The 18,901-nt window shown below is 41.0% G+C and overlaps 1 long non-coding RNA gene across 1 annotated transcript; it reads right to left on the reverse strand.

Annotated features, from left to right (window-relative positions):
• Nucleotides 1-11,566: 11,566 nt before the first annotated feature.
• LOC148184263 (uncharacterized) lies at nt 11,567-18,533 on the reverse strand. The gene is made up of 2 exons (XR_015772586.1): nt 17,392-18,533; nt 11,567-15,010 (listed from the first exon to the last, which is right to left on the reverse strand). It is a non-coding gene; the product is annotated as an uncharacterized LOC148184263 (long non-coding RNA).
• Between the last annotated feature and the right edge of the window lie 368 nt (nt 18,534-18,901).

The following is an 18,901-nucleotide window of genomic DNA, read 5'->3' on the forward strand; positions in this document are numbered from 1 at the left end:
CAACACATGTTGGCTTCCACAGCAGAATGCCTTCCTACAACACTGCAGAGACACTTGACTTCCTCCTGGGGAAGTGCAGCTTTCTACCCTAACAATGGCCCAACTGCTTTTCATAACGGAGATAAACGCTCCCTGCTGTGAATTGTAATAGAAAAACATGTCAAACAACCAACAATAAAAAGAAGCACAGCCAAAAGACTGGCTTTTCCTGTTTTTATGTGCAGCACAGAGGAAACCAAGCACGTGAACTCCACTTGGTTCCTTACAAGTAAAAATATCATTTCTTTTAAATGAGAAGAGGAAAAAATACAACTCATTTCTGACCCTTTTTTCATTCTGAAGTGCAGACATGAAAACTGAACCCATTAGCATTTAGTTGCTAGAGGTTATAATGAAACCTCTGAATGTGAAAGTCATATGATTTGTTAAATATAAAAAAAGGAATGGTTATTCCGTTAGGATTTTTTCCACCATTTTAAAAGTTGTGGTAGTATGAGTGATAAGGACATCCAGCTGCCATTCAGATGGTCTCATGGTATTTTCTAGTTTTAGGTTCTCTGCTCTTGCTGACAAAAGATCACTTGCTTAAACTCTCCTACTCTCAAATACATGTATTTGCTTTCTCCTGCCCCACACGCTTTGCTTCATTGCCTTATTCCCCCCCCCCCCAACTAACTTTTAATAGCCTACTAGTTTTATTTTGATGTCTCTAGTTGATTAGGTCAGTGAAATTCTCTTTCTTGCTGTCCTTATCACCTGTTTAAACTGGGACATGCCAGAAATGAGGTTCTTTTTAGTGAGCATGGATGAGTCTACAAATTATTATGTAATATTAGATTTCAGTCTGGGTTAAATTGTGCAGAAAGTGGTCAGAGATCAAATGCACCCATTGCCATGGCTGAAGACAATCCAGGTTAATGGCACCGTCCTGATAATGGTTGATGAACAGGTAAAAAAAGTGTCATTTGGAGCCTGAACAGCTGCTTATAGAGCTGAGAGTCATTTTGATAAGAGTGAACTTCTGACAGTCCTGCTTGGAGAGAGCGAACACTACTTTTATTTAGTGCTTTTCCTCAAGCAGAAAGGTCTTCTGTTCTCTTTCTCTGTTCCTCTTGTTTGCTACCTGTATCAGACTTCTGGAAGGAAATACTCCTGCACATGCAGCAGACTCACAGTTATCTAATTTGTACGTTTTTCTAGGAGCACCAGTAGACAGACAGAAAACCTGACACCTCCACCTCTCAGACCACTTAACTGAACATGCCTAGACTAATTCCACAGCATGTATTTCGGTGCATCTGACTCACTAAACCTATAGAATGAATACTTGCCTGAGGAATTCAAAGCCTTAGGTGCTGGAAAGGCAAGCAAATATCACTGGGTACATCTATTTTTCTTGAAGTATCCACATCGCTGGCAGGTGATGAGGCTGGATAGACTCTTTATTCAGTATGTTCTTAGGTGGGAATCCTGTTGGTGAGGCCTGAATCCTCCCAGGGGCCTCTGACTTTAAACCACGACAGATGTTCAGCATTTCCACATCTCCCACAGCTTCTTTTTGTTAGCTGTGATTTTAACTGCAATGAACCCATTGCTGCTTGATTTTAAACCAAGCATTTCAAAAGGGCAAAAATATCAGCAACTTCTTCTCATGTTGCTGTTTATGTACTATATTTTAACACCTCCTTGCTCCATATATAGAGCCAGCACCTTGCACCTGGAAGTTAAGGCAATCTTAATCATGAACCCTAAATCTCCCAAAGCCTACTAAGGTTCCTCACTCACTCAAATGGTGGATGCCTGTGCTTTGGGAACAGAAGGCACTGGACTCTGTTTCTGTTTATAAAAGTTACATTCTAGACAAGAAATAATTGTGAGATTAGAAACAATAGATTAGAGAATGCAAGATGTTTGTTACTGTAATAAGGATGATTATACCATGAGGGGAATGGGAGAGGTCACAGAAACAGCAAGAGACAAGAATCACAACAAGAGGCCTCGAATGTGTGGTTATCAGGAAGGCTGCTTCCACCCTGCTCTGGTTTCTGTTAGCAAGACCCCAGCTTGGAGCCCATCTGAAGACAAATATAAATGCATTAAGGTACATGAGCTACTAGGGCTATAAAGAACCTAAGAGTCATGACATTATCTGATACACGGGACAAAGAACAGATTCTCAGAGTAGCCAGAGAAAGCAAACAATTAATTAAAGAATAGCCTGCCCATATGTTATTCTTTCCAGACCTGAGCCCGACATAAAACCTTCAAAAGGTATAAATTAGATTTGAAGATGCTCCTAACCAAGGGAGATGCCAAAACTCACTTCTATTTGATGTAGAATTAAGTATTCGGCAAAGCACAGTCACACACTATTTGTGCATGGTGTGGAGAAAAAAGAGATAGTTCAGTTGGAAGCATAATGATGATTACAATCTCTGAGGCATTGCAGAAGATCCAGGAAAAGAAGTGTATGCTGAATCTCTTGAGCCAAGTGATTGGATCTCTTGAGCCAATGTACTCAAACTGGGGTGGGAAAAAGGTAGCAAAACAGGCAAAGGGTAGAAAACAGGCAAAGAATAAAGCACAATTTTTAGATGGCTGAAATTTTCTTTCTCCTCAAGTCACAAATGTCAAATAGCCCATATGGAATCTTAGAATGGTTGTGATACCTAGGACAAGATTTTTTGCATCATTAGGTCAAATGTTAAGGACTGCTAATAATCTGAGTATTCTTACAGTTATATTGGTCAATATTGGCTACCTGTTTGTTCACACACTGGATTTCTGACCTTTACAATGAGAAAGAACCAGACCCTGTCTTTCTGAAGGTTTATATCCTATCAGAGAAGCAGCGAGGGATATGTTGTAATGGCTGCAGTCTCCAACTGCCACTAATGAGGAGCGAGAACAGTTTTTTCCAGGTAGAAATTAAGACTTTTTTTACCTAGTGACTGTCAGTCCTTATTACCACATTTTACTGAACTGGGGCCAACATGTGAGCTGTTGGAAATTGTATCTGTCAGAAGGATGTTGTCATCTATACCATAAAGTCTAGGTTGCAATTTTTAAATTCAGTGAATAGATGTAAATAATCATCTCCCTGTGAAGTAGGGGAAAGAAGCAGCTGGCTGGGTTACATTACACTTGTGACTAGAAATGGAAATTCAGTGAAAATAAAGGAGAACTGGTTAATTTGCCTTATCAGTTTTTGTATGGCAACAAAGAGAAAGACTGAAACTTGAGAATTTTTAAAAATATATCAGACTATTAATAGTAATTTTTTTTCAAAAGCCATGTACAATATGTGGCCTTATTTTAGTGCATATCTGCTCTATTTGTATTAATGCTTATTTAAAATCTCAGTCTGACACAGTTGTGGTTCTCTAGCAATCTGACAACTGTAGCAATAGCAATACTGCCTGTACTTAGTTTCTTTTCCCAGCAGAACCACAGAAAAAAACGTTTATAATTGACCATGCAGTGACACACAGTTGCCACATGTTTGTTTTATTTTGCATGAGTTATCTACACTCTTGTCGTGGTTTTAAACCAATAACTAAGAAAATTACTTATTTCTTGCTGTGAGATATGGATTAGAACAAGAGCAAAACAGGCATAAAACTTAAAAGGAAAAAAAAAGAAAGTTTATTGACAAACTACAATAAGAACACCAGAATAAACTTCCAGAAAAACCTTTTCATCCCCTGTCTACCCACTATTCCCTTGTTCACATGACAAAAGAGACAAAAACTTTGGAACTTTGATGGTTAAAACAGTCCCAATTCTTGCTACAGTCTTTTCACCAGTCTTTATAGAGAAACAGAAGTTTCTTCCTGTTAATTTATGGAGTTTCTCACAAGAAAAACTATTTTTGTTATAGTTTTCCATTGCTCTAATGTTAGCTGCCCAGAGCTGCTGTTATTAGAGCCCACTCCTCCCATTTACACATCACTCTCAAGTGTGTATGGGCTATGAGTCTAGGGATGGGATTTTTAAGGATAAGTTATTCAAAGGCAAAAAGTCGTCTTCATCTGTTTCTGTGAGCTTCACTAGAAAACAGTTTTCTCATTGCCTCTCAAGGCTTCAAATCTTCCAGCACTTCACTGTACCATAATTACTCTACTTTTTTACTCAAAATTTACATTTTGAACACTCTATTCCTCCCTATTTACTGTCATGAATTAAAGGAGTGTTTTCAAGACCTTATTGTCCATTTCCATAGTTTTAACAGAAAGATATTTCAGCTTAATTAAAGCATCTTCTTAATTCTCTACCTTTTCTGAAGCTTCTTTTCTTTCCTGTCACTGGTAGTTTATAAAGTCTCTTTTCATGTTGATCACTCTCTTTTTCTCTCTCTGGATAAAAAGATTAATCCGCAAGTCTCATCTGGGAAATGAAAGAGTTAAAATCTTGCCCAGGCTGTTGTAGGTAGTTCTTTGGCCCCGGCCAGTGCAGGAGCTGGAGCCGTCTGCGATGGAAAGTGCCTCATGGCTGCTCTGGAGAGTGTAGTCGCCGCGCCCAGCCCGCTGCAGGTCTAGAGCCTCTCTCTTTCTTCACTCAGCAGTTTCTAGTGAATTTAGTTACAGCAAAAAAAAACCTGCAGCCGAGCCAGAGATCGGCTCGGCCCGGCCCGGCCAGAGCCCGGGGAAAACCTTCCGCAGGGCCCGCATCTCCCGGCCGGGAGACGCTGGGCCCAGCCCAGTCCCCGCCCGGCCGCATGGCCTGGGCAGGGAACGGGAGGCCTGGAGCTCCGCCACCCTTCCCAGCCAGGAAACAAAGAGAACCAAGAGAGCTCTGGTTTTACACTTTAAGGTAGGGTTCACAAGTTGATCCCACTTTTCAATGGCCTAAACTGCTGTCAATTCTCAGCAATGACCGATAATTGGTCAGGAGAAAAGACTCCAGGCAGTTCCCAGCAACTTAAACTTTCTTAAAGGTAAAGTAACTCCATGACAACTCTGTACTATTTCCTGTTATGTGTATGGCTGCATTCTCCTGTTTCCAGCTCAGATCTCCTCCAAATGTGCAGAATCTGTTGATATCTGTGTGTTCAACCCAGAAACATTCTGTAGTTCAGCAAAGCACTTAAGGACAAAAATAACCTCTTTGTTACTCAGCAAAGCAATTTATTTCAGTATGCAGGTGAGCATTATGCTAAAAGTGGATGGAATCATTATTACCTGGTGCTAAAATTGGTGCTGAATTGCATATCTTGCCTAGGCAATGGAGGAATTAAAGGATGACCCTGCAGATTCAGCTGTAGTGAAACTGTTGTTGAAAACTTAGGAAACAGTAGTTCTCTCAGCTCTATTTTCCTCGATTTTCTTTTATTTTCCAAAATAAACTGTAGTGGAAGACCCAAAAAATTGAAGGAAAATGGGTCTGTAACCCAGAACACCTTTTTGTGTGTTCAAATGCACAGACACACTTATGTTTCTGCTGTGTTTATGAACTGGCCTTTTTCAGCATTGGTAGTAAACCAAGTAACTGTAAATGCATATTTTGCTTATTTAAACCAGTCCCTTATTACCCATCTATATTTAAAAATAGAATACTTGTATTTAATGTTACATCCCAGCAAAAATGTGAACGCATTAGAACCATGCCTTTCAGTACTGTTAAAATTTATTTCCATCACAGATTTCCACTCTTTTTGCTCTTACAGTCTTCTGGCCTTTGACAGAAAGGAAGGCAAGCTTCCCTTTTCCATGACTTTCCATATGGTTCATGCTTCTTTGGAGCAGATCCAAAGAAAAGAGCAAGAGGGATCTGACATTTTTAGTGCTGTGAGTCAGCATAGCAGTTTAGTGCTGTGGGTTTCTGAGACGCAAAGGTACCTGGAGGGATGTAAGCGAAGAGAGGAGGATGGAGCATGATGGAACAGAGAGGACTTGCCCAGCCTGGAGAGAAGCAGAGCATGCAAAAAAAAGTTGTGTTCTGTAAAGAAAAATAAGGAAGGTTAGGAAAGGCATGAAAAGCCAGAAGAGATGTTATTTAGATGTTTTGCTCTTGAAGATTTAGGAGTTGGCACTGAAGTGTGCAGGAAAGCAGAAGCAAGAATTTCAAGTGTTTATCATGTGGTTCAAGCCATGAGGGGACTGTGAGAAATTTGAGGAGCAAGTAGCAATGTGTACTACAAATATGTCACAATATTACACAACAGCAGTGAGACCACTTCAGAACAAGGAATGTAGTTTTTGGACATCTAACTATGCCAAAAAAAGAATCTTCCTAGGGCTCCTCACATTTCTGGATGGAAAGGATCATTGGGAGTGCATCATGGAATATCTGCAAGACTTACCTTTCTTCAGTTGCCCCCTTAATGAAATATTTCGGTGGGATCCTGTCCATTGTTACACTGAATATTAGATTACAGGACCTGGGGCCCCTGTGACAGGGTTCAGCAGAGCATTTTGGCAGTATTTTAAGTATGGCAGGATACAACAGTGCACTTTTAATCCCTTGATGGGTAAGAATATACCTAATATGTAGTAAAATCCATAGTTTTCAGTAAACATATAATAACTGTGAAGTTATAATTATTTTTCCTCTTTATTTCTCATTATTCACATGAAATTAAATGTTACTGAAGGTTAATGTTTACTATTGAAAACAGATGGAATAAATACAATTTAGAACAGTTTATCATAAAACTTGAATATTTCCCAAACTGTCTTTTTCAAGAGAAGCAGGGAAAATGAAGAAAAAGAAGAGGTGGGAAATTACTTAACTAACTCTAGACGTAGCTTCACAATTGTTAACTTCATTTTTTTTTTTTTTTTTTAATTCCATCCTCCCTCAAAGCACATTTCTCATATTATTTTGATAAGCAGCTCAAACAACTATTTACAAAGTCCTGGTACTTCTGATAGAAAATCCACCCACAAGAAGAGGTAAACTTTATGCTCTAACATATATTACTGGACAGTGCAATGACTTCATCTACGCCCACGTGGGTTATCTTGTAATTAGTGCAAGGCATTATTGTAAGGGTTAGCAGATCACAGCCCAATACACCAGAGCTCAGGCTGTTTATTGGATCTTGTTCTGAGCCCCGAGGGAATCCACATTGACTTCTCCCCTCAGCTGCAGACTTTGTGGAGTCTCTGTAGCCTGGGAGTTTGGTAAACCCAGGACCCCCAAGAGCCTTAGAAAACTCTGTTTTGCTTTGGTTTTAAATTGGTGATTACACAACACAAAATGTGATCACTGCTGTAGCTTGTGGTGTCACCTCTCTGTCATACCTAAAAGGCCACTTTAAGACTGTAGAGGAACAGGCTTTAAAGATATTTCAGGGGTAAAGAGAGCACTCATCAAGGAGCATGAGCAAGAGTATATCACTTGGAGCAAGGCAAGCTCTCCCCCGACACATACCTGCCAATGCCAGTGATCTGTTCACCCCCGTCATTGCAGTCCTGGGCCCCACTTGGCTCTGCCAAAACCCCTCTGTCCTGACCTGTGACACCCTTGGCTCTTCCAGTCCTGGGGCTCCCTAAAGGCTCTGTCAGGAGCTCCTTTCTGCTATGACCTGAGCTCCTCGTGTTGCTCCTGATCCCTGTGGACTCCTGGGCCCCTCCATCCTCTGTAAATAAGCCCCAGTCCTGACCTGCAGCCACCCTTCCCTTTGGGATCCAGGGTCTCCGAGCAGTCTGTCAATCATCCCAGACCACTGCATAGGGTGTTAGGGCGATTTCTCCTCCTTTTTTTGCTGTATGTGGGAGAAGGTGGGGAGGGAGAAGAAAGGGCTGTTTTTAAAGCTTAATAGACTCAATGAAGAATTTAAAAAATACAGTTTATAACATATTATGAAAACAAAGGCTTTGCCCTGGTTCACTGCAGCATAATCACATGAAATGACACTTTTCTACTTGTGGGAACACAACATGGATTGAAATAGAAGGAGAGAACACACAGGAAAGGATTAGTCAGAAGCAATCAAAGATCCTGATAGGCAAAAGAAAATCTTAAATGTCTTTGCGTGCAGTTGGAGGTGCAGCCCTGCACAGCTCAGCCCTGCTCCCTTGTAGCACTCCCTGCTGATTTCCCACACTCAACATTTTTGCTCTCCCTCATCTTTTTGTATCCTTGTCCATGTGGGACCTAACCCATCAAATCCGATGTGCTGAGTGTTCCTGAGCTCAAGGGGATGGGTTCACGTGTCTAGAATTTCTCAATAATTACTTGTGTGATAAGACAGCCAAATGCACGGATTCAAAATTTGAGGATTCAAACTGTGAAGTGTTTGAGCTAGAGATTTTATAATTTTTGTCTGTAGAGCTTCATTCAAAAAAGTGCATCTACAGTAATACTCTCTTTAATTGTATTAACGTGTGAGATGACAAACCTTAAATATAAAATCTACTGCTAGTAATAAGGTAACTTTTGTTTCTTTCTTCTAATGCTTTTGTAAGTCCTTACCCTACAATCTTAAAATCTTAGTGTTCCCAGTCTGGATTTTTTTTCCCCTCTGATCGTTATCGGCATTTGAAATATTTATGTTGTGATAACTTCTTACCGCTGTAGCGTCCTCTTTCCTTGGTTCTGAAACAATGTGGATTGAACACCCCCTCACCCTTCTACCCCCTCCCAACTTTCTCCAGGATTTTGGTTTCTTCACATCACCAGGAACATTTGTTTGCTGATAGTTGTTTTTGTAATCTTTAACTGTGTACATTCAGCAAGAGACAGGCAAGCAGTAACTTTCTGTGAATTGTTTCAAATTCATTAAATTTGTGTATTTCCCATATTTATGTCAAGACCACAGGTTGAAATTACCCAGATGAATTTGCTGAATGGTCTATTTGGTGACTTGCTAGAAGCATCATCTCCCAGTTCAGAAAAAGCTACCAATCATTGGAGACAAAAATGCTTATTCAGAAATGTCAAGTATTTTTATGATAGCTCTGTAGTTTAAAATTACTTTCCACCCAGTGCATCATGTTGTAAACTTGTATGGATCTTGCTGGGCTGAGCCAAAAAAAGGAAAAGTGTTTCATGTCTGTGAAATGACTTTAAAAATAAAATTTACATGTATTTCTAAGTCAAAATTTAAGTCAAAATATTTATGTTAGTACTGACAAAATTATTTCATTAAAAAACTTTAGGTTTATTTTGGCCAAAATAAATAAATTCTACCTGATTTCAAGAAAAACGTAAGTACAACCAAAACCCCATGTAATCTGAAATATCTAATCAGACATAGCTACAGGTGATTTTCCGTCTGCTTAGACTGTGATTCTATTTTTGGCTTAGGTTCATTTTGGGTTGTAATTACAATATGGGAAAATGAGCTGTTTGTTGGTTTTGGGCATTTGTTTGTTGGTTTTTTGTTGTTGTTTTTGTTTAGGTTGTGTCTGGGTTTTTTTAAATGTATTTTATTCTAGCAAAGTATGTCTGGGAGCAGTTTGCATTGGGTTTTATAAGGGAAACAGAACTGATTAAAAAAATCTTCCCCTTTAAATGTACTGAAGGTAGGGGAAAATTTACTCATTAAAATAATTGTAATCCTTTATTTCATACAGCTCTAAAATAGTTAAATGCATAGACAAGCATGACACACGTGATAATGTATTATAAATGAATTTCATTAAAAAGGCCAAGTTAAATTAGGTGTTTATCCCATCTTAAAGAGCATTTAGAAATGGCAAGATGGCAAGAGAAAAGGCAGATCTCAGACTACCTAGAAGATATTGATGGTACATATTGTGAAACACAGTCCTTGAGATTCCAAGGTTTAGTTTGTCCTTTTCTGGCAGGACAGTGTACCAAGGATGTGAGCTAGTCCAGGAGGAATTCCAGCACAGACAGCTAAGATATCTCCAGGAGTGGATGCTGTCCCTCCCACCACACACCCAGCAGTTCCACGCATATTTGACAACTTTCTGGGTCAGTGCCAGGGATCCTTGCCCTGGGTTGTACCAAATCCTTGCAGTGTGAGGTGAGGAATTATAGTTCCTCACCTTCCCTCCTCTGTCCTCCCGCATCATCAGGTTCTCCCTGACCCACACTTAGCAAACCAAAGGAAATGAATCAAGATTAACCCTGCTCTTACTCAGCTGGTTTTAATGAGAATTTTATTTTAGAAAACTCTTCCTCCACACACCAATTTTCCTTCTCATGGTGATCCTACAAGCCTGATGCTCCCTTGATTTCCACAGAACCTGGTGAGACAGTCCTGCTTCACTCCTGTTGCAGGAATAGCAGCAAATCCACAAGTCCAGGAAGGCTTTTTATAGGTGTAGTGCCCACCAGAAGCTGTGGGCTGTATTCCTACATCACCAAAGACAAGACCCTAAGTGATCTAAGCTACTTTATGCAGTACTTTATGTACTGTTTATGCAGCTTTGGTGCATTCCAAAGATCCCAGAAACTTGGTGAATGCAGGGCCTCAATCTGAAAATGCAATTGTCTCGCAGAAGGGGAAAACAATAAAGATGTGATGCTATTACAGATGCACCTGAAGGAGAGATGTGGCTCAACAGTTGTTCATCACAACACCAACTTAACAAGGGCTTCAACCCATCTGGCACTACCCTCCCAAAGTAAACAATGAGAATGTAGGTGCAGAAAAATGCAGGCTGGGTTTTAAACAAGCTCCTGCTGTCTTTCCTTGCTTCCCCAGGGTTTGTAGTGGCCCTAACACAAACCTTACTGAGCACAAGCAACATGGGAGAATGGGGGAAGGGACAGGGAAAAGTAGGTAGGGATCATGTGACTAAAATGAGGTATTGAATTTCTGAGTTTCACAATGAAACACTCCAGGACAAATGAGGTGCTGAAGCAGGATTTATAATTCATTGAGTAATAGGATTTTGTACTCTTTAGCAGGATTAGGCATGTTAAAGAAAGACCTATTTATTTCAGCTTGACAATGGATGAGAAAAGTGTATAGTGCTCTTCGTTTTTATTTTAAGCAATTTACAGGATTACTCAGTTGTGGAGGCCCTCTGCTGCCCTATCTGCAGTGTGTCACAGCAATGGTGATATTTGGATAATTGCAGTTTTCTCCATACAGTTTCAGAATCCCAGCAGTTGAAGGATCAAAGGTGTGAAGGTTGGTGGAGGGGGGGAGGGAGGGAAAGGAAGGATGTCAGGGGAGAAACAGTAGAAACCAATTGAAACACTCCCTTATTAGACCCATGACCTCGGTGACCTCAGCCTGCCAAGCCTTTGGGACAGCATGTTCTGTGACTTAATGTTTTTTTTCAGGGGTTTTATGCTAAAGTGCTGACTATGCTTTCTCCAGCGATGTCTGCTATTCACATGGGGACTGAAACCTCTCTTGCAAAGTGGTTGGAGGGGGAAATTGCTTTTTGCTAACATTCAGGATGAGATTTCCTGTTACAGGCATTATTTTGTTCCCTCCTGCTCCTTCTAAAAAAAAAAAAAACAAAAAAAACCAAAAAAAACCCCAAACAAACAAGATATACAGCTTTCTGACATTTTCCTTTCTTAATATTTGACAGTTTTCATGCAGTTGTTTATTTCTGTTGGTCAATGTGGGAATTAAACTCTCAGCACATCCAAGCTAAGGTTTCAGAGTGAAAGACACATGCAGAGCAAGTGGGACTGTTCCCAGAAGTGTTTATTCTTAAGCAAATTTATGAAACAGCAAGTTCTATCAGGAAAAGTGCTCAGGTCAGGGAGGAGAAGCTGAAAGCCAGATTATTCCTTGGGAATCTGAAATACAGCTTAATTAAACCAGTATTAGTCTCTTAAAAACGAGATTCACTTAATAAATTATAAAAATAATTTAATATAAATAAAAGACAATTAGGAGACATAAGAAATAAAGCAAAGGGTTAAAATGGCCGGGTGCCCTGGCACCTTGCCAGGAACACACCTGGTATCCTAGGGATACCCCTTTTATCCCATCCTTGCTGTGAGGGGTTAATGCATATTCAAGCATGTCCCCTCCCTGGTTCCGCCTTCTTGGATCATGCTCTTGCACAATCTCATTTTCTGCTGGTCAGCATAATTTTTTTGCTGGTCATCATTATTCTAGCTGGTCAGCATTCTTTTGGAGTCTGGTTTCCTTTTTTCTGCAGATGGTCAGTTGTTGATAAGGGTCTGGGCCCCTCATCCTTCTTCTGAGGGCAGCTGAGCTTATCTTTCCCCCCTGCCCAGGTCCTGGTACCAGTTTTTTGATAACAGTTTGCTCTCCATTTCCTGCTGCTGATAACAGCCTGTTTTCCACAGCTTGATCCTCCCATTGTCTTGCCTTGTCCGGATGAAACACATCCTTACCATTCAGAATTCCTATCTAAGCCTATAAGTTGCTAAGAGAGAAAAGAATATAGTGAAAGCATATAATATATATTTATCAGAATAATTGTGAAAAGCCAATATTTACAACATGAATTCACAACAACTCCTCCTTTTATTTTTTTTATAAATCATTTGGCTTGAGCAATAATTCTTGTTTTCTAGCTTCTAGCACTCGTTCATTTATTCACAAATCAACTTAGCTTCTTCCAACAGATTTTTCACATTATTTTGTTTTCTTAATACTATGATTTTTTTTTTTTTTTTTTTGCCATTCTAGATGTAGCTAATTTCAGGTCTATAGGCATTTGCTATGCTTTGAACTATATTGGTGATCAGCCAAATTAAACAGGGGATTAAACAAAGAAGAACTATTAAACCAGCTGTAGCACTGCTACAAGGGGAAGAAGCTTAGCTTCTTCTACTACTCTATCCCCAATACATTATCCCACCAATTAGTGGTCATTACTGATTTTCATTTTTGGACCAGCACATGGGCCATTTTTCTGATATCTTTGGCGATATCTAGAATGGCATTTTTATTGTCATTGAAAACAACAATCTTATGTATTAATTTTTTTCACAGAACACCCCTTCTTTTAGCTAATAAATAGTCTAAAGCCAGCTTACTCTGATATATTGCAGCTCTGGCTTTTCATTTCTGACTGGCTATTAGTTACATAGCCCCAGCTGTTTTATTGGTTATGATTTCTACAACAGCTTGGAGTTTCATAATGCAAAAATTGGGGTTCGATATCCCCAACTTCCATCTTGTGCCCAAGAATGTTTCCAATATGCGTTCAGGGGCCATTTCTCATCTCCCCATTTTTGAGGTGCTCAAAACCATTCTCTTTTATTTCTTTTTAGGACCTCCAAAACTAACACCCCCAACTGATTTCTGTCTCGTCAGAGTACAACTCCCCTTCCATTGCAAAGGGAGCTTTGGGTATGCACTTTTCTCACATATCCAAAATAAGCCATCTGGTGCCTTCCAATAGTCATTTTTCTGTTGATTTATATTTTCCCCAAATTTAGATATTTCTGGGATTCCAGAGTAAGGATTTTTCCCTTTACCATTACATCTGAAGAGTCTGGTTCGATTATCATACACACAATTCTTTTCTTTTACTTTTCCTTGAGTCCAATACAGAGTTGGCTCCTCTGGGATCCACCATGTAGAAGTTCCATTACTAACCTTATACCTTTTACAGGGAGTTTTCCCTATTTCTTTAATAGATTCCTTACCAGTTCGCCATAAACATTCTTCCCCTATCACTGTTGAACTTAGAATCCATCCTTCTGGTCGAGTCCCCCTTCTTATATTCGTCCGGTTCCACTTAGGGAGTTCCACCGGGCCTATGCTACTACCTTTCCATGGCCATTCCTCCATCATCAAGGCTCCTCCACAGACCCAGCAGTTCGTTATGTTAAGTTCTTTACTTATCCTCTCCCCTAAATCCACAAACAGGTTTTTCCCTAGTCTTGAGATATCTATTTCCTCTTTTAATTGCTGTTTGAGCCTTGCATACAGGTCCTGACGTGAGGTTAAGTTAGGTTTAGGTTTCTGTGTTGGTTTTATCTTTTTTTTTTTTTTCTTATCACTTGCTCTTTTATCAAATCTTGGGTCTCTCTCTTGACCGCCCCCATGAAGCAAATCCATTTTTCCCCTTTTGGGCAAGTGCTTCCCAATCTAGTACCACTGACTCCTAAGTTTTCTGTGATCCAATATTTTTCCCATTTATGTATACAGGCACTTAACTTGGATGGGTTATAGCAGTGACTATTGATATTGGTGTGGGTAATAAGAAAGAAAACCCAGTGTCATTCCATGTAAAGCTTTTGATAGCATTTGTAACATGGCTTTGCTGGTGTCCCAAAAGGGAAAAGGATAAGTGACAGAAGAAGGAATAATAGGGGTCCAGTATGGCTTACACCCCCACCAATCCTGCCTATGAGGTTGCGGCTCACAGCAGGTGTTTTATATTCTTCTCGGTGGCGAGTTGTAGTGGTCAGTCTGGTCTTGCCCCCTATTTCCTTGTCACTTCCTCTTTTGTAATTTCCAAGCAAATTTCTTTTGACACCTTTTAACAGCAGTTTCTCACCGTTCCTCAGGTACTTCCCACTCAACATGCACTAGTAATTTCCCATCTGTAAAAAAAGTTATCATTTAAGTTATTCTTAATAGATTTGGCACCCAACACTTCCTGCAACGAGAGGCTTAACTTTGTGAACCACAATACCTATTATTCTCTAATTTAAACACTTATATTTAATCCAGATAGCATGTCCCGTATTGGGATGATTTAGACAAGGTATATGATGTGGCACTGATGGAAGTTGTGGTTCTTCCCCCCTCCTTTATACAAATCACAAGCAAAAGCAAAAATATACGAGGATTTCCCGACCAAAACAGCCCCAGTCCTCCTGTTTGGAGTGGGAGTTTTCCTCCCCAAGGTGGATATTGAAAGTGTCTCAGAACTTGTCCAGGCAGGACTTGAAACTACTGATACAGGCTTGGTCTTACTTCTCAGTTAGGCGTGATTCTTAGCTCATTCCTTGGGTCATTTGGATTGTTTCAGTTCATTACCGCCGGCCTCTATCCAAGAGTCCAGTTTGTATCACTCAGTTTGGGTGTTACAGTCCAGTCCTCAGGTCTTTTGATCTTATTGGTGTGAATCCAACTTCACTCTTTGGTCCAGATTGCAGCTTCTCTGCCTTAATTATCAGTAGTACCTGAAAACAATTTCTTAATAACACAGGGAGAATGAAAACATCACATCAAAATTTTCCATCAGTATTCTTTAAAATTCTTGGGTTAAGCAAAATTTAACAGTTAACATAGGAGCCAATCTCTTTCTGCGCGTTCAAATTAGTTAAACAAGAAAGGCTAGGTTAGTTTTGACTTCAAATAAATTACATTCATTACCTTTTTACCCTTTGGTTAATATTTACTTGTTTAGCTTCACAAACTTCTTTTATCGGTTTCTTAGAACAAACCCCTTCCTTTTTAACAACAAGAGTAAAAGAAAGAAAGGAAAAAAAAATAAGAGAAAGAGATCTTATTTCAAGAAATTAAACACTTTGATGACGTTTTCAGAACCTAACGAGCTAGACTACTTTTGCTTTGGTCTCATCATACACCGGTCTGTTTCTTCGTCCTTTGTTCCGTTCCTTCTTTCCCATTCACAGCAGTTTTTCAGGCTATTTCTCTCTCCCCCTCCTGCTGCCGCAGCTCTGGGCCGAGCAGGCTGTTTCAGCAGCTCGCTCTGCAGGGAGGGGCCCATAGGCTGTCACTTGCGTGCTGACCCTGGGGCAAAGCTCGTGTCCCCTCTTTCCCTGCTGTGCCGTCCCTTCACACACAGGACTGGCATGTTCAAACACACTCGGCTCCCACCACAGCCGAGGGGCAGAGCCCGGAGTCCACAGTGCTCTGGTCTGGGGCTCCTCTGCTGGGCCAGCTCGCTCCTCAGCACCAAACCTCACCCAGCACCGCTGCCGGGCCGGCGAGCACTGCCGGCACCCCGCACCCCTCGAGACCCCGGCACAGACACGGCGGGTCCCGCTCCAGCAGCGCCCCTCACGAACCGCGCTCTGCACCCTTCACATCGGGTGGGAGAGGACCGGGAGCCGCCACACCGGGCCCCGCTGTTCACCACTCACAGGGACCGGGTCCTGCTGCAGCCGCTTTACATAAAAGCAATAAAACAACACCTAAACCTAGCAACTCCTAACCCAGCGCTCCAGATACTCCTAACATCTCCTATTTCGGGCACAATTCTCACCTCTAATCGCGCTTGAAAGTTGGTGGGTTTTTTTTGTTTGTTTTTTTTTGTTTTTTTTTTTCTTCTCATAAGCCAGTGCACACTCTTCGGAGCCAACAAGACACTTCTCACTCTCTTTCTAAAAATCTTTACAACTCTAATGAAAGGCATCGCAAACCTCTCTCTCTCTCTGCCACTATCATCTCGCACTCTTTACACCACATCTCTCCAGAATCTCCACTACACAAATTACTTTGCTTCAGAATCAACTACAAATTCTAACACCTCCTTTTTGGGGACCCTTCCCAAAGCCCCAAAGGTGCTAGACACAGAGACCAGTCAGCTAGCCAGCTACTTTTACCAACTAAAACAAACCTGCAATTACTATTTCTACTGCCTTGAACAGATCTTCAGTCAAGCCAGAAATGAAGACACAGACATCATTCTTCTCTAAATTTTCTTCTACAAGTACAAAGGAATCCATCTTCACACAGCTGCTTAATGTGAATAATCTCTAGTGTAACTTTTTTTTTATGACAAGATATGATCAGGTCTTTTATTTTTACAGGAATTTAGATACATTGACAAGTTTCTGACAATACCTTTATGTTTCAACAACACTTGCAGCTTATATACTATGAACAATCTATAGCAAGAACCAGTCTTACAATTGTTTTCAAACTCTTCTTTCACAAAATAAGACTCGTCTCTAAATTAACACATGTACTTATTAAAATAGCCCAAGTTTAGAGTCTCCACAATTCTCTTCTCAATTTGAAAGACTAACAATTTTAATTCTAATCTTTTAACTGGGTCCACTTCTGCTTCTGTAATAAGCACAGCTGCAAAACAACACAAGCACTCCTAGAGACATGTGCACTTTCTTGGCAAATTCAAAAGAACAAGAAATTATGGCAGTTCTGAGCCTGATCTTCACTTAAACACACCATCACAATAACTCTTTTTAGAAATCATCAGAGAGATGATCAGCATTTCATATTGTGAAAAGAGAGACAAAATAATTTTCAGCAGCAGTAAAAAGATTTACAACAATCCATAGGATTTTGCTTTTAGGCTGGTACCAGGTTCTGCTGTTAAGAACCATGGGCTGCGCCCATGAGCACGGGACACAAACAACATTAGGGCTAACAGCTCTCACACTTATTGACAACCTGATAAGTTTTCACCTTAAGAAGTGACTACTATGCAAATTACTGTAACTTGCCTTTAAAATTAAAATCAACTACAAAATTTTATGATATTCACTAAAGTAAAGAAATTGGAAGGCATACTAAGAAATGGGTTTGTTTCTCTACAAAATAAATATTGCAGTCACTCAAGAAAAAAAAAAACAAACAGAGCTTACTTCTTTTTCCACTTTCTCCCAGGATGCATTTCTTGGAATTCTTCTAAGCTTCTCTCCAAAGCTTCTCTGCTCTTCCTGAAATCTCAAATTTTAATTACCGACACAGCTTACTGCTGCAGAAGCTTACAGCACCATCATACACAGAATTCTCTCAGAACCCGGGAAAACAAAGGCTTGCAACTTGCAGCTCCCTTGGTTTGGAGCTGATACCATACGCCAGTACTGTTCCATATCTCACTCACACATCTGGCTAAGAAAAAGCTCTCTGAGACAGTTTGACACCAGTCCTTACTCTCGGAATCACAGAACTTAATGTGCCTAAGGTCTCACAAGACCCCGGCATAGAAAACCTGGGTCCCAGAGGGACTCGCCTGGCTCTCTCACCATTGGGCATGTTCCCGGCCTGTTTCACAGCTTCAGGAGGTTCCAGGAGTCACTGAGAGCTCCTCCGATCCCCCTGTGCCTGGAGCAGGGAACCCGAACCAGCATCTGTGGTTCAATCCAGCCTGCCGGCAGCCACCTAAACACAGCTCTGCGGCTTGAGAGCTCCAAAATAAGTTTAAACAATCCAGGGGCACCAAGACTTAGACGGCCCCCTGCCCTCACTTTACTCAAAAGGGATGAGCTGAATTCATCCCCTCAGGGCACCCTCCGTGCCTGATCTTATCAGGGTTCGGCCCGACTCACCGCCGGCCGGAGCTCCAGGAGTTCCCTTGCACTCCTGAGGCTGACCCGCCCCTCCGTCCCAATAGCTCAGCAGGGAGTAGCCCTGGGAGCACGATCTCCCAGGAAAACCTTTCACCGCCGCCACAGTGGGGCAAAAAAAAACTTCTAAAAAAAACAAAAAAACAAACACTTCAAACGCTGAATCACATACCAGCTCACCAAAGCGATCCCTCCCCCGCAAGCAGCTCTTGTTGCCCGGGGGGGAAGAAAGGCGCGGAGGGACCATCACCACTAAAGATAACCTTGGCTTTGCTCTGAGACCAGACCCGCTGAGAACAGATTTGATACAACACCCCCGCGGCTCCTGGGCTACAAGCCCCAGTTCTGGTTTGCCCCCCCCAGGGCTCCATGACAGGAGCTCGCAGGGAGGAAGCGAATCACTCCATGTGTCCCCACCGTGATCTAGTTCCTGTGGAAACATTGACCCGTGTTCACTCTTACTCCAGCACAGCACAGGAAACCTTTCCTCTTTAGCAACACAATTCCAAAAAAAAACCCCACAAACTTTAACGCAACAATCACACCTATTTACGCATTCTCACATCTGTTCATTCAACTCCACCCAGTCACAGCAAGACAATAAGGTGCTCTTTACTTCCCAGTTACTTGTTAATATACGCCTATGGGCACTGTAATATGTCAAATATCTCAAGTTTCTTGGATTATTCCTCAGTTTGGCAGTTTTAAGTCCAAATTTCTTGGATTTAATCCTCAACTTGACAAAGTTTTAGAGAATCCACATTTTACTCTGTTTTCCCAGTGGATTGTGCCAGGAAAACCTTGG

This window comes from Pseudopodoces humilis, chromosome 5, assembly GCF_049639895.1.
Source record: "Pseudopodoces humilis isolate 2021_Gansu_Grassland_sample_001 chromosome 5, ASM4963989v1, whole genome shotgun sequence".
NCBI classification, from domain to species: Eukaryota; Metazoa; Chordata; class Aves; order Passeriformes; family Paridae; genus Pseudopodoces; species Pseudopodoces humilis.